Here is a 13,188-nt window from a genome sequence, read left to right on the forward strand (position 1 = left end):
CAGCCAAAGTTGCCATGCCCGTCCTGGACCATGAGATCCCAGTCTTGACGCGAGCGAAGCCATTGACTGACAGCAAGACGTTGTGGCTCACCATTAACTAACCGTAAGCCTATATGACCTATGAGGGTGGGAGTGGATTCTCCATCTCCGTGCTGAGAAAAGGCATTCAGGTAAGGCAACGCTCCTTCTCCAGCACTAGAGATGGAGAATCCACCAATGGGACATACCAAAGCCTACTGTCCCTGAGGGTGGGAAATAGACTGGTCCCGTGTGTTACTTTGGTGTACAACCTGCTGGAGAACCCTCCTACTGAAGGAGGCCTCTGCAGAGGAAAATCTATCTATTTTATAGTGACGGATGAAGGGTGATGGCGAGGCCCATGTAGCCGCTCTGCAAACTTCCTCAATGGAAGCTTGAGTGGCCCATGCCGTGGAGGTGGCTGCACTCCGTGTGGAGTGTGCTGTAACCCGTCTGGGAATCGGCAATGCCTCCGCCTGATATACCCCGGCGATGCATGCTCTGATCCACCTACCAATGGTGGAGGAGGAAGCCTTCCGACCCCTGGAAGAGGAGCAGAAGGATACAAAAAGAGCTTCTGAACTGCAGAATTCTGCTGTTCGTGATATATAGTACCTAAGAGCCCTACAGACATCCAATGTATGCCATTGACACTCCAGGTCATGCGCTGGATTCGGGCAGAAGTCCGGTAGCACTATCTCCTGTGACCTATGAAATAAAGAATTGAATTTTGGGATGAAAGTGGGGTCTAATCGCAGAACGATCCCTGTGGAAGAAACAGGTAATCCGGTATCAAGAGCGCCACTAATTCAGAGATACGTCGAGCTGATGTAATTGCCACAAAAAATGCTACCTTGTGGGACAGTAGCAGACGTCGCATTCTTTTAGTGGCTCAAACGGTGCCTTGGTAAGCGCCCGTAAGACCCGTGGTAAATCCCACGAAGGGTACCTGTGCACAGTGGGAAGCCTGATATTCACGGCCCCTTTAAGAAAGGAACGGAGTAAAGGATGATGGCTCAGTGACTCCACCGAGTTACAAGAGAGAACCGTGGAAAGAGCAGCAATCTGTCTGCGTAGTGTGCTTGGGGCCAGGCCCCTCTCCAGACCGTCTAACAAATAATCCAAGATGTTGGGGACTGTTAGTTCCCCGATGGACAGGTTCAGGCCAGAACACCAAGATTGAAAGTTTTTCCACGTGACTTCGTATATACAATTCGTGGAAGGATGGCGAGAAACCTGAATTACCCTGATGACCCCTTGCGAACAAAGTTCCCTTGCTAAGATCGAGTGCTCAAGTGCCAGATGGCTAATTTTAGCCATGGCGGTTCTGGATGGAGAATCACCCCGACTGAGTGAGACCCGGTCCGGAGGGATCCGCCAAGGGTCTGTGATGGAGAGGCTCCTCAGGTTGGCGAACCAAGGTCTCCTTGGCCAATACGGGGCCACCAGGAGTATCTCCGCTCGCTCCCGAAGGAGTTTGCGTATTACCGCCGGAAGAGGCAAAGGGGGAAAGGTGTAAAGCAGATCCTGTGGCCATGCGCTCCGGAGCGCATCTGCCTGTTCTGCTCCCGCGGATGGGAACCGGGAGAAGAAGCGAATCAACTGGGCATTGGATGGTGATGCGAAGAGGTCTATTAGTGGATGGCTGAAGCGGTGACAGATTTATTTGAAGACCCTTGGATGGAGACGCCATTCCGAGTGATCTACTGTTGTCCTGCTCAGTAAGTCGACCTGAGTGTTTGCTTCCCCTGATGTATGATCGGCCTTGATTGAGGCCAGGTTTTGTTCCGCCCAGGATCCCAGCAGGAGGGACTCGGACCATAGGGAGCGAGATCAAGTGCACCCTTGGTGATTTATGTGGGCCTTGGCGGCCACATTGTCCATGAAGACTAGTATGTGCCTCCATGCTAACAAGTTGTGGAAGTGCTGTAGTGCTAGGTGGATGGCTCGTAGTTCAAGCCAGTTTATGTTGTGTCAAAGGTCCAATGCGGACCAACGGCCCTGCGTCCACTGAGTCCGGAGGTGTGCTCCCCAACCGAACAGACTTGCGTCGGTCGTAAGGACTAACCTGTCCAGCTCTCTGAAGTCTGAGCATGGCTGCAGACAGCCACCACGTGAGGGAACGCCGCACCCATTGTGGCAGTCTTACTCTTTTTTGGGAAGTGTTGAGGTTCTGTCTCTGGAAGGGAAGCATGAACCATTGCAGCTCCCGGGAGTGGAGTCTGGACCATGGAACAATTGCTATGGTCGAGATCATCTTCCCCAACAATTGGGAAAGACTGGCCAATGTTACTGACTGGTACCGGCATATTTGGAGCAATGACTCCCTTATGCTGTTCCGGCGTTCTTGGGATAGGTATACCCGGCACTCCACTGTGTCTATGATGGCCCCGAGGTGCAACAGTCTTGTTGTGGGTACCAAGTGGCTCTTGGGGAAGTTCACTGAGAACCCGTGATCCTGGAGCAGTTTTACCACCAGTTCTAGGTCCGTCAGGGCGGACCAGGTGGACGATGACTGGATTAATATGTTGTCCAGATAACATTGGACTCTGACTGGTATCGTCCTTAAATGAGCTGCCAGAACCGCCAGGATTTTGGTGAACACCCTGGGAGCCGATGACAGACCAAATGGGAGTGCCTTGTATTGGAAGTGGCGTCCCTTGTATGCGAACCGTAGAAACCGGCGGTGGGCCAGAGATAGGGATATGAAGATACGCCTCGGTGAGGTCAATAGATGTCAATAGATCCCCTTTTCTTACGCTTCCCAAGATGGAGCGGAGTGTTTGCATTTTGAATTTGCGATGTGCCAGATGGAAATTCAGGCCTTTGAGATCTAGAATGGCTCTCCATCCCCCTGATGCCTTGGGGACGACGAAGAGTATGGAGTAAAATCCCTGGCCTCTCTGGTCCAGTGGTACCGGTTCTATGGCCCGTATACTTAGTAGATGTTGAACGGCTTCATTCATGAGTCTTTTCTTTGTTCGGTTCCGGGGGTAGGGGCAAGAGAGGAACCGATTTGGGGGTTTGGAAAGGAATTCTAGGGATAGGCCGTGACGGATGGTGTTGATCACCCATGCGTCCGTGGTGGTGACTTCCTATTGGTGGGCAAACAGGGAAAGTCTGCCCACTATGGGAAGTGCTGATGGGGAGTCATCTGGAACGGCGGAATGGCCGGCTGCTCCCGGGAAAGGGCTGCTTGCTCTGCGCTTGTTGTCTGGGCCTAGGAGTTTGTATATCTGCCTGTCTCTCCTGCCTATCTTGTCTGGCCTGGAAGGGTTGCGATGGCTGGGAGTAGCCAAACCTAGCTCCTGCACGAAAGGACTGCTTCCTTGAATAGTGACCGGGACGTCTGTCCGGTCTCTTCAGGAAGTGATTGAGGACCCTGCACTTGTCCTTGTTTTCTGTTAGATAAGGATTTAGCGCATCCCCAAATAGCTTGCCTCCCTGGTATGGAGTGGCTGCCAGCTTCCTTTTGGATTTTGCATCGGCTTGCCATTGTTTAAACCAAAGTATGCGCCGGCTGGTGATGCTAGAAGCTATGGCTCTTGCCGAAAATCTGGCAGCCTGGAGTATTGTGTCTGCCGCATACTCCATGGCCGCTACCATCTTACTGAGGTCCTGGTGTGTGCGGACGTCCTCCGCTGGGACCCAGTTCTGTAACTGTTGGAGCCAACGGAGTGTGGCTCTGCTAAAGAAGGAGGCGGATGTTGCGGCCCTGATTGCCCATGCGGTTGTTTGGTATGTTCTGCAGTGGGTGGACTCGCATTTGCAGTCCTCAGCCTTGAGGGCCTCAGAAAAGTCCCCAGATATGGCGGTGGACGATACTAGAGACCCTAAGGGCTCATCCACCATCGGTACTTCCAACGCCTCTTCCAGCTCTTTGGCTACATTATACAACCTCTTGTCGATGTTCCCTGGGAGAGGGAGGGAAGCCGGGGGCGGACCATTGTTTCTGGATCACGTTCAGGAACGAGGGACATGGAATGCGGTGCTGGGACGTTACCGGTTCGACGAAGTTCGGGTCTGCCTCCGCATCAGGAAGAACAGGAACCGGTTCTGTTGAAGTCCCCGATCCGAGATGAGCAGTGGATGTGGCCTTATGTAGTAGGGTGACAAAAAAGGAGGGGTTAAAGAGCCCGCTGAATGAAGGGACTTCAAGTGGGATGTCCTCCTCCTCAGACATTTGGACCTCTTGCTCTATAGTGGCCTGGTCGAGATAAGAATCCTCGGAAACATATGATCCCAATGGAGAAGAGGGATATTGATGGGTGTCTGTCCCCTGCTGTTGAACGAGACAGGACGTGGTCATTCCCAGTTTGGGAGCCTGAGTCCTAGCCTCAAGGGCCTGGTCTACTGCTTGTGCGATCAGTATGGCTAAGCGGTCCTCCGAGGGTAAGGAGACCGTCTTGCTAGGGCGTAGCCCTGCTACCGTGGATGTGAATGTGGCCTCGGGAACCCCCCGAGATACCCGTGGGGAAGAGGATTGGGAAAGAGAAGAGAACTCACCTGTCTCCCACCGTGCCGCGGACTGTGAGGATTCCCCTGTTGACCAAACTCCCAGGGGGGAAGTTGGAGCTCCCAAAGGTAAGTCAGGAGCTATGCTTCCAGCCTGAATCCTTTCCAGTCTGGCCCTCTTCTGTGCTCTGGAGAACTCCTTTTCTAGAGCCTGGTGTGTCCTGCTGGCCAGTTTGTCTATCTTCCTGGAAGATTTCTTGGTAGACCTTAGTTGCCGCCGTCTTATCAATGCCTTCCGGACCAGGTAAACCTGATGAGGATGGCAAGACTCCTGTCGAGGGAAGGATAGCTTCCTCCATTCTCCGATAGTACAGGGACACGGTAGGGGGGCCCTGGTATCTGGAGAGTATACACTCTGGATAAGGACAGACATACTACAGGGGACGCCTGAAACCCAGGTACAGCCTCCGCGTGGATAAGTATAGGTGCACTGTTGGGGGCTGCCTGAATCCCACAATGGCTGTGCACGGATAAGGACACACACACTACTGGGGGTGCCTGGAATCCGGCTTAGTAAGCTGTGGATAAGGACAGGCACACGACTGAGGGCACCTGGAATCCACGCAGTTGTTAACTGGATAAGGACAGACACACTACAGGGAGTGCCTGGAATCTGGATGGAGCCAATCGTAGATGTTGATGGGATAGGAGCCAGGAGACACCAGGGCCTGAAAGATGGGGCACCAGAGAGTTGTGGCTATGTGATCAATCTAGTCACCCTTGAGGAAAAACTAGGGAGGCCTAGCGTCCTTCTTTGAGGGTAGGCCTCAATCTGCCTTGGTTAGCCCTTATAATTTAGCCAGTAGGTGGAGCCGCTTCCACCCCCACGGTGAAGTTTCAACCTGAATCTGCTTAACTTTTAATTTAGACAATGTTGTCCGGACACTGCCACCTGCTGAGGCCTTAGCCCCAGGGTCCTCCCCTGCGGTGGTTGGGAAGCGGCTCCCTCACTACGCCTGTTGGTCTATGTAGGCCGTGCGGTGAAATGGCCATGCATGCGCAAAATGGCGGCCATGCATGCGCAGTGGCTCTCTTGTTCGAGCCTGCGCTTTGGGCCTATTCGGGCCACATGCATTGAACAAAGGAGGTTGCTCGTGCGCCGCGTCGGTTTCAAGATGGGGGCCTGTGTGGAGAGTAATGCTCGCCCAGAGGCCTTGGAAACTAGTGGCTTAAAGAGAAATCGGAGCGGCCCCGGTTTCTGGCTTTCCCGCGGCCACCTGACAGCTGATCCGTGGCTGTTCCGCGTGGTACTCTGCGCACACGCCCCTCTTCACCAGCAATTTCCACGCCTCCGAAATCGCTTATGGGTCCGGAGAGGCCCACAGAACGGCCGCTGAGTAAGCTCCACTCCCCGAACGTGTTCAACAACTGGCTGGACTAACAGCCGTTAGTCCAAACTGTTAGTTCAGTGAGCAAGACTTAAAGTTTGAGGCTTTAAAGCAGTGCTTCTCAACGTTTGTGTGACGGCGACCCCCGCCACACAAACGTTCTGCACATGCGCCGGGCCGCACGCATGGGGGCGGGGGCCCCACGCGCTGCGCGCATGCGCGGCGGCACCCCCATGCGTGACGCGCATGCGCGACCCCCCCCACGTGCAGCGCGCGTGCATGGCACCGCCCCATGCGTGACACGCATGCGCGGGGCTCCCCCCACGCGCGGCGCGCGTGCACGGCACCGCGAAAAATGGCGGATCGCCGCCTTTGGCGACCCCCGAAAAATGGGCGATCGACCCCAAATGGGGTCGCGACCCATAGGTTGAGAACCGCTGCTTTAAAGGCATGTTTGCTTAATGAAGAAGAAAAATGCCATTTTAGAAGCAGCCACGAGGAGGAGAAATTCCTGAGGAGGGGGTCCAGACTGCAAGTCTCCAGAGGAGAAGAAACAAGCATACGGGACCAAATTGCAACAAAGGAGAGATTTTGCAAGAGAGCTTTACCAGTAAAGAATTGCTACATTTGTGGAGCCAGCACACATTTGCAAAGGAACTGTTTGCAAAGAAACAATTTGCAGAACAAGAAATTTGTGCAAAGAAAAAGGACTGCTTTGCAAAAGGAACATTTTGGTGTTGCAAAAGTTTGCAATAGTAACAACAGAGACAAGTGGCTAATTGGTAGTGGTGCAAGTCAAACAATTGTTAATAACTCTAAATTATTTTGCAGGTTTGCTCCAGTAGCACAAGAAGCTGTGGTTTTGGCAAATGGCCAGAAAGCAAAAGTCATTGGAAGAGGCGCTGTAAAAATTCCATATTTGGAATCAAAGTTTACCAATGTGCTTTGTGTACCTGAGATGGAACATAATTTGTTAAATGTGTCTAATTTAGACAAACAAGGTTTTGAGGTCATTTTTGTAAATGGGAAATGTCTCATCAAAAGGAATGGGAATATTTGTGCAGAAGGCATAAAGGAAGATAATCTATACGTATTGCAGGGACAAAAGGTTCAATGTTCCCATATATTTAAGAATGTTGCAGAGCATGATTCATGTGTTCATCTTCTGCATAGAAGACTTGGTCATGCAAGCTTTAAAGTTTTGCAGCAAATGCAAGATTTTGCAGAAGGGCTAAATTTGAAGGGATGCAAAACATATTTGGACTGTGCAGTATGCAAAGCATCGAAGTCAAAGGCATTCCAGTTAGTAAATGTAGCACAAGACAAACAAAAAGAGTTCTAGAGCTGGTCCATGCAGATCTGGTGGGACCTATGCAAGCCAGTTTGGGAGGAGCAAAATATGCACTGGTAATTGTTGATGATTTTAGCAGGTATTCATTTTGCTATTTGCTTAGAGCAGTGGTTCTCAACCTGTGGGTCGGGACCCCATTTGGGGTCGAACGACCATTTCACGGGGGTCGCCAAACAAGGCTGTCCGCCATTTTTCCCCCTTTTCTTTGGCCACGCCCCTGGCACCCGGTGATGTATAAGTGGTTGGGGGTCACCACAACATGGGGAACTGTATTATGGGGTCGCGGCATTAGAAAGGTTGAGAATCACTGGCTTAAAGCAAAGACAGAGGTGCTACAACAATTCAAACAGTGGGTAAGTTTTGTAGAGAGAAGGTACAGACAACAAGTGTGTCAGTTGCAAACTGACAGAGGTACTGAATTTATGTCAACTAAATTCCAACAATGGTTGGGGCAGTTGGGGATAAGACACAGACGTACAAATCCTTACACAGCAGCAGAGAATGGTGTAGCTGAAAGAAGGAATGGTGTTTTGCAAACAATGAAAGATTCATTATTGGAGGATTCTGGTATGAGCAGGTCATATTGGGGAAAAGCCATATTGACTGCTAATTATATAGTTAACAGGCTGTGGAGTTCCTCCATTAATAATACTCCATATGCCATTCTATTTGGGAGAAAGCCATCACTGGCACATTTGAGAATTTTTGGAAGTACTGCATGGGTACATATTCCAAAAGCAATCAGAAGAAAGGGACAGCAAAAGGCAAGAAAGCTCAGGTTTGTGGGCTATGAGCCAGGGTCAAAAGGATATCACTTTAGCGATGGAAGTAAGAGAATTATACTTTCAAGGTCTGCTAATTTTGCAGAACAAAATTGGGACAGAATTAATGCAAATTCTGGGTATGTCTCACTTAATGACAGTGATCTGTTTAATGACAATAATTCATCTAATGATGAAAAAATCATTATTGAAGATATCCATATTCAGGGAGGAGAGGCTGAACAAGATATGAAACCAGACAGAATTGAGACACAGGAGCAGTTAATACCACGTAGGTCAGAGCGATGTAATAAAGGAATTCCGCCTGACAGGTATTCTGCCAGCAAGGTAAAGGTTTGCAATGTGTGGTATGAGCCAAGAAGTTATAAAGAGGTGTTGGTATTACCAAAAGCTGAACAAGAAAGATGGAAGGAGGCCATGGATAAAGAGATGAAATCCATGAGAGACCATGAAGTATTTAAATCAGTGACTTTGCCACAGGGAACCAAAGCTGTGGGTTGTAAGTGGGTATATAAGAAAAAGGTATTGCCAAATAATGATATACAGTATAAGGCCAGGTTAGTGGCACAAGATTTTTCACTATTAAAAAATGTATTAAGTTAATAGGTCTGATGTCTCTTCCTGTCATGAAGGGAGGAGTGTTGGAATATTCATGAACAGGAAGAGTCATGTGGTAACTCAGTCAGCCAATGTGAAGAAAGTGCTACTGAGTCTGTGGAAAAAGAGTACTGAGTTAGGAGCTGGATTTCCAGTCTCAGGTTTTGTATCTGGTCTGTCTCTGTAAGAACTCTTCAATTAAGCTATGTTGCTGTAAAGAAGAATGGTATTGTAAATATTTTTATATAAATATAAAGTTATTTGAATCAGCTAAATGCAGTCAACTGTGAGAGCTTCTGATTTATTTTTCACCAATTAGAGAAATTAAAATTCTCTAACAGTATCCCTGCGAGGACTGCCTAAACCACAAAGTACTCAGTAAAGGATTTACCAATCTGGGACAGCGCTGATCCCAGTGCTGACCAGATGGCAGCAGAGAAAAAGAATCCACAAATGGAAAAAAAAACTGTGTACAACCTACTTTTCTCAAATTAGCTGGGAGCCAATTTACCATGTCCGTTTGGGCTGAGACCAAATCAAAACTGGGGTGTGACGTAGCCCAGGATGGGTGTGGCAACTTTAACTGATTTGGTCTAATTGGGCAGGAAGACAGAGTTAACCCATTTGTGGATTCTCCATTCTTCATGCTGGAGAACAAGCTATTAACATTTAAGCTTAATATCAGAACAGATGAATCCAAAAATAATCTTAAAACATGCTAACACCACTTTCTGATTAGCAATTACATTTTTTTAATCAAAGTAATCATTGCTCATTCCAATTTTTGGCTGAAAAATTATAATGTAAAATGCATCTATGCTTTTGCAAAAATATTATAAATCAAATTTCTGTTCTTTATATTCTACATATAAGTTGATTTGCTAAGTTATTAAATTTTAGATTTAACTGACTGGATCCTAAAGAAGAAATCAGTTTTCTGCTGCTGCCAAAAAAATAGGATTTGTTCTTTAGCAACCAGAGACACATTATTTTGTCCGAAAGAATTACATGTTCTTTGCCTAATTATAGCATGTGTTTTAGTATATCATATTCATATTGCTGTAGTATGGTAGATACTGCTTTCCCATCTGTCTCAATTGATTAAAAGAGGAGAGTAACATAAAAACATTTGCCAACTACTGTTAAGTCAGCCTATCATGCTAGCCAGTGGATATAAGCTTGCTAAATTACAATGGCTAATTAGAAACCATATTTTAATATTTTAAGTCTGCGAGTTATGGGAAGTGACCACATACATAGTTTATGCCCATTTGATGATGGGCTATTTTTTAAAGCAGGGGTCCCCAACCTGTGGGCTGCAGCCCAGTAATGGGCCGTGGCTGCTGACCATCAGGCCACGGGACAGGTTGATCAGTGTGCGCATGTGCATGCACATCCCCTCACTTGCACTAGGGTAGTGGCCATGGGGCACAAAAACGGGCCACTGCTGCGCTGTAAGGTGCAATAACAGCTGCCGCTGCAACGCAGAGAGCAAAAATGGGCACTGCTGCGCTGCAAGGCACAAAAACGGCCGTCGTCACCCCGCGGGGCACAGGAACAAGGCACTGCGCCATGCAAGAACAGGGCAGGGCTAGTGAGTATAACACGGGCACTAGCCCCGCCCCATTTGCAGTGCATGTGTGCTCATGGCCCCGTACATGCGCACATGCACATAAAATGCTTCCCACTCCCTTTTCCTCTGGTCCACCAACCAACAAAGGTAGTGATCTTTGTTTTAAAGTATGATCTAAATGGATATGCTTCTCATAATAATACTGAACACAGATGGGGGGGCACTTAAACACCCTATTTGAAAGAAACAAGTATTAGAAAGAATCTGAAGTTAAATCATCTGCCATTGTGAAGGTGATTAGTTCAACAGATTTTTGTATTATGAAGCAAATATATTCTTATATAAATATTGCCTAGTGGGACAGAGGCGTGTTCTCAACTTGCATAAATCTATACAGTGTTACATAATGTTTCCTATATACACTGTGTGCACAATTATTAGGCAAGTTGTATTTTGGAAGATTTTCTTATTGAACTACAGTGCTCTCAATCCAAAATGTTAATAAACCTCAAACATGAATATTTAAGAAAGTAAAAGTGACGTTTTGTCTTTCTTAGACTATCTTATGTGGTGCACAATTATTATTATTTTTATAAATATTTTATTAATTTTCTAGTTCTACAATAATAAATACTTAATAAACGTGTTGTCTGGGTCCATTAGTAATTCAATGGTATAAACCTCTTCAGTATAAGCCCAATATTACACCATCCAATGCTTCCTCTCTTCTTCCGGTAGTATACATTTTCCCACACTAGGCAAATACAATTAATTCTTACTGTTGTTAATACATATACAATTGAATATCAATATCTTTGTTACATTTTCCTAATAATATCAATAATGTCGGTTTAAAATATCTTTTCTAACCAAAATATATCTTAATTGGATTTGCATTTAATATCCAATTGTTCAATTAATATCCTGTTTTTCCGCTTTTTAAAAAAATTAACTTCCCATCAATGTTCAAAATATCTCTATCGCTTATAATTTCTCATAATAAGTTATATTTGGGTAACCAAAAGCTTCCCTTATTCAAACCTTCTCACCATTTTTATATTTCCCTTTTCATACCAAAATATAATATTCTAGTTACAAATCCTATCTTTCTAGTTATAATAATACTTCTATCTCTAACAATTATCTATTCTCAGCCATGTTCAAATATCTGATTAATAGTATAATATCCCATCTAATGGGTCAAAACCTCTATTTTCTTCAATTTTACTCTAGCTTTCTTCCTTTGCCAACTAACTTTCCAAGTCAATGCATTTGAATCATCAAGTAATTCTTCCTCTATTTTTGTGTATATTGTTTGGAATAAGAAAGACAATTTGATTAAAGTATTTTTGGAAGGACGCTCAGCCCATTGATATTCAATTAAACAGCCTCCCTCCTCCAATTTCCCACAATTTTCCTAACAGCTCTATCTTCCATTCAATATAATATCTTCCATTCCATATAAGATGACTTTCTAGGCATGTGACTTGGCGCCGAAGATGGGGGTCATCTTATATGCCGGGTCGCCTTATATGCCGGAATATACGGTAATGTTTTCCTATCAGTGCTAAGAAAACTGCATGGATCAATCTGCAAAGTCCTATCTTATTTTAGGATTTTACTCATTCCCAGGCTAAATAACATTGCCAGTACTTGGACACAAAGAATTGGGTTTTGTTGGCTTTTTATATGCTGCAGCTTTTCCTACTTATCTTGATAGTTTGTGTATCTGTTTGTGATTAACCCAACTGGCTTGGTTGGTTATATTGTTTTATCTTGCATTAGTCCTACCTATTTGATTTTTTTTCCCCTTACATCAGAAAACCTTATTCCCTTGTGTCAAAATACTGACGATACTAGTTTACTAATGAAATGTTTCCAGAGAGAAATCCAATCTCCGCAAACACCAAGATTCTAACATTTCAAGTCTGATGTGTAGCTGCACATTCTCTACTACTGCAATTTTGCCTTGTGCAAATGTATATACTGCCTATATTAAATTATTCTGAAAGCTACATTTACTTGTTAATTGATTCAAAGCTGTTTACTAGATTAATGGAAATTCTTTTACTCTTTTGTTAGTAGGAATCACACAGCACACTAAAGCATGCTTCATTTAAACATGGTTTATGCTGCAACTCACTAGGTTAACTAATGTCAAGATATCAGTTATAAGTCACAACAGCCAAATTCCCTCAATGCAGTAAGAAAAAAATCAATCCACAGAATATTTATTGTAACATATGATCCAATCATAATATTCAGCATATGAATCCACTACTGAGCCCTGATGTAACGTAAAGCTTATAGGATAACATCACTGGCTCTCTCAGCTAAGAAACGGAGATGAGCACTCCCCCCACCCAGAGTCAGACACAACTTGACAGAGAAAACCTTTACCTTTATACCTCACATATACAATCAGCACCTTTTTCTTGAACTGGCTCCAAGAATACTTCTGCAGCAATTGCACCTAAATTACAGAAATCCAGCTATCCATTATACTGTACTCTACACTTAAGAGAGACAAAGTCTTTGCTCTATCTACTAGTCATTAGATTAACAATCCAGAAGAAGCAATTGGCAAAAAATGGATTGGACACAGGCACCGGAGCCTTACATGCTTCATCCACATTCTGTATTGCACGTAAGAAGAGTTTTTTCTAGCAACTGGCAAAGTTTGAATTCTAGCCAAGAAAATCACTCTTCACTGTTCTTACAAGGGTTGCACAGAGAACATGTAAGGCCCTCCCCACAGCATAGCTCCTATTCCAACGTCATGTCACAGTAACATTATATATACTGACGTTTTTCTCCCAACTCCAGGATAGTATAGCAAAGTTGCTGTGTGGATGAGCTCAGAATATGATAATGGCTTAATGTGTTATGCAAAGCCAGCCAATTTTGCCTTTTGTTGAACAAACCAGTCAAGCAAACACTAGAATAGCAGGCTGTAAGAGACAGCTTGGGGTCAGATATTCTAATTAATAGTTGTTGACAAAGCTACAATGTCTGGAGCATTAA

The sequence above is a fragment of the Crotalus tigris genome, unplaced genomic scaffold (genome assembly GCF_016545835.1).
Source record: "Crotalus tigris isolate CLP2741 ecotype Arizona unplaced genomic scaffold, ASM1654583v1 scf7180000024339.11422700, whole genome shotgun sequence".
Classification (NCBI taxonomy): Eukaryota; Metazoa; Chordata; class Lepidosauria; order Squamata; family Viperidae; genus Crotalus; species Crotalus tigris.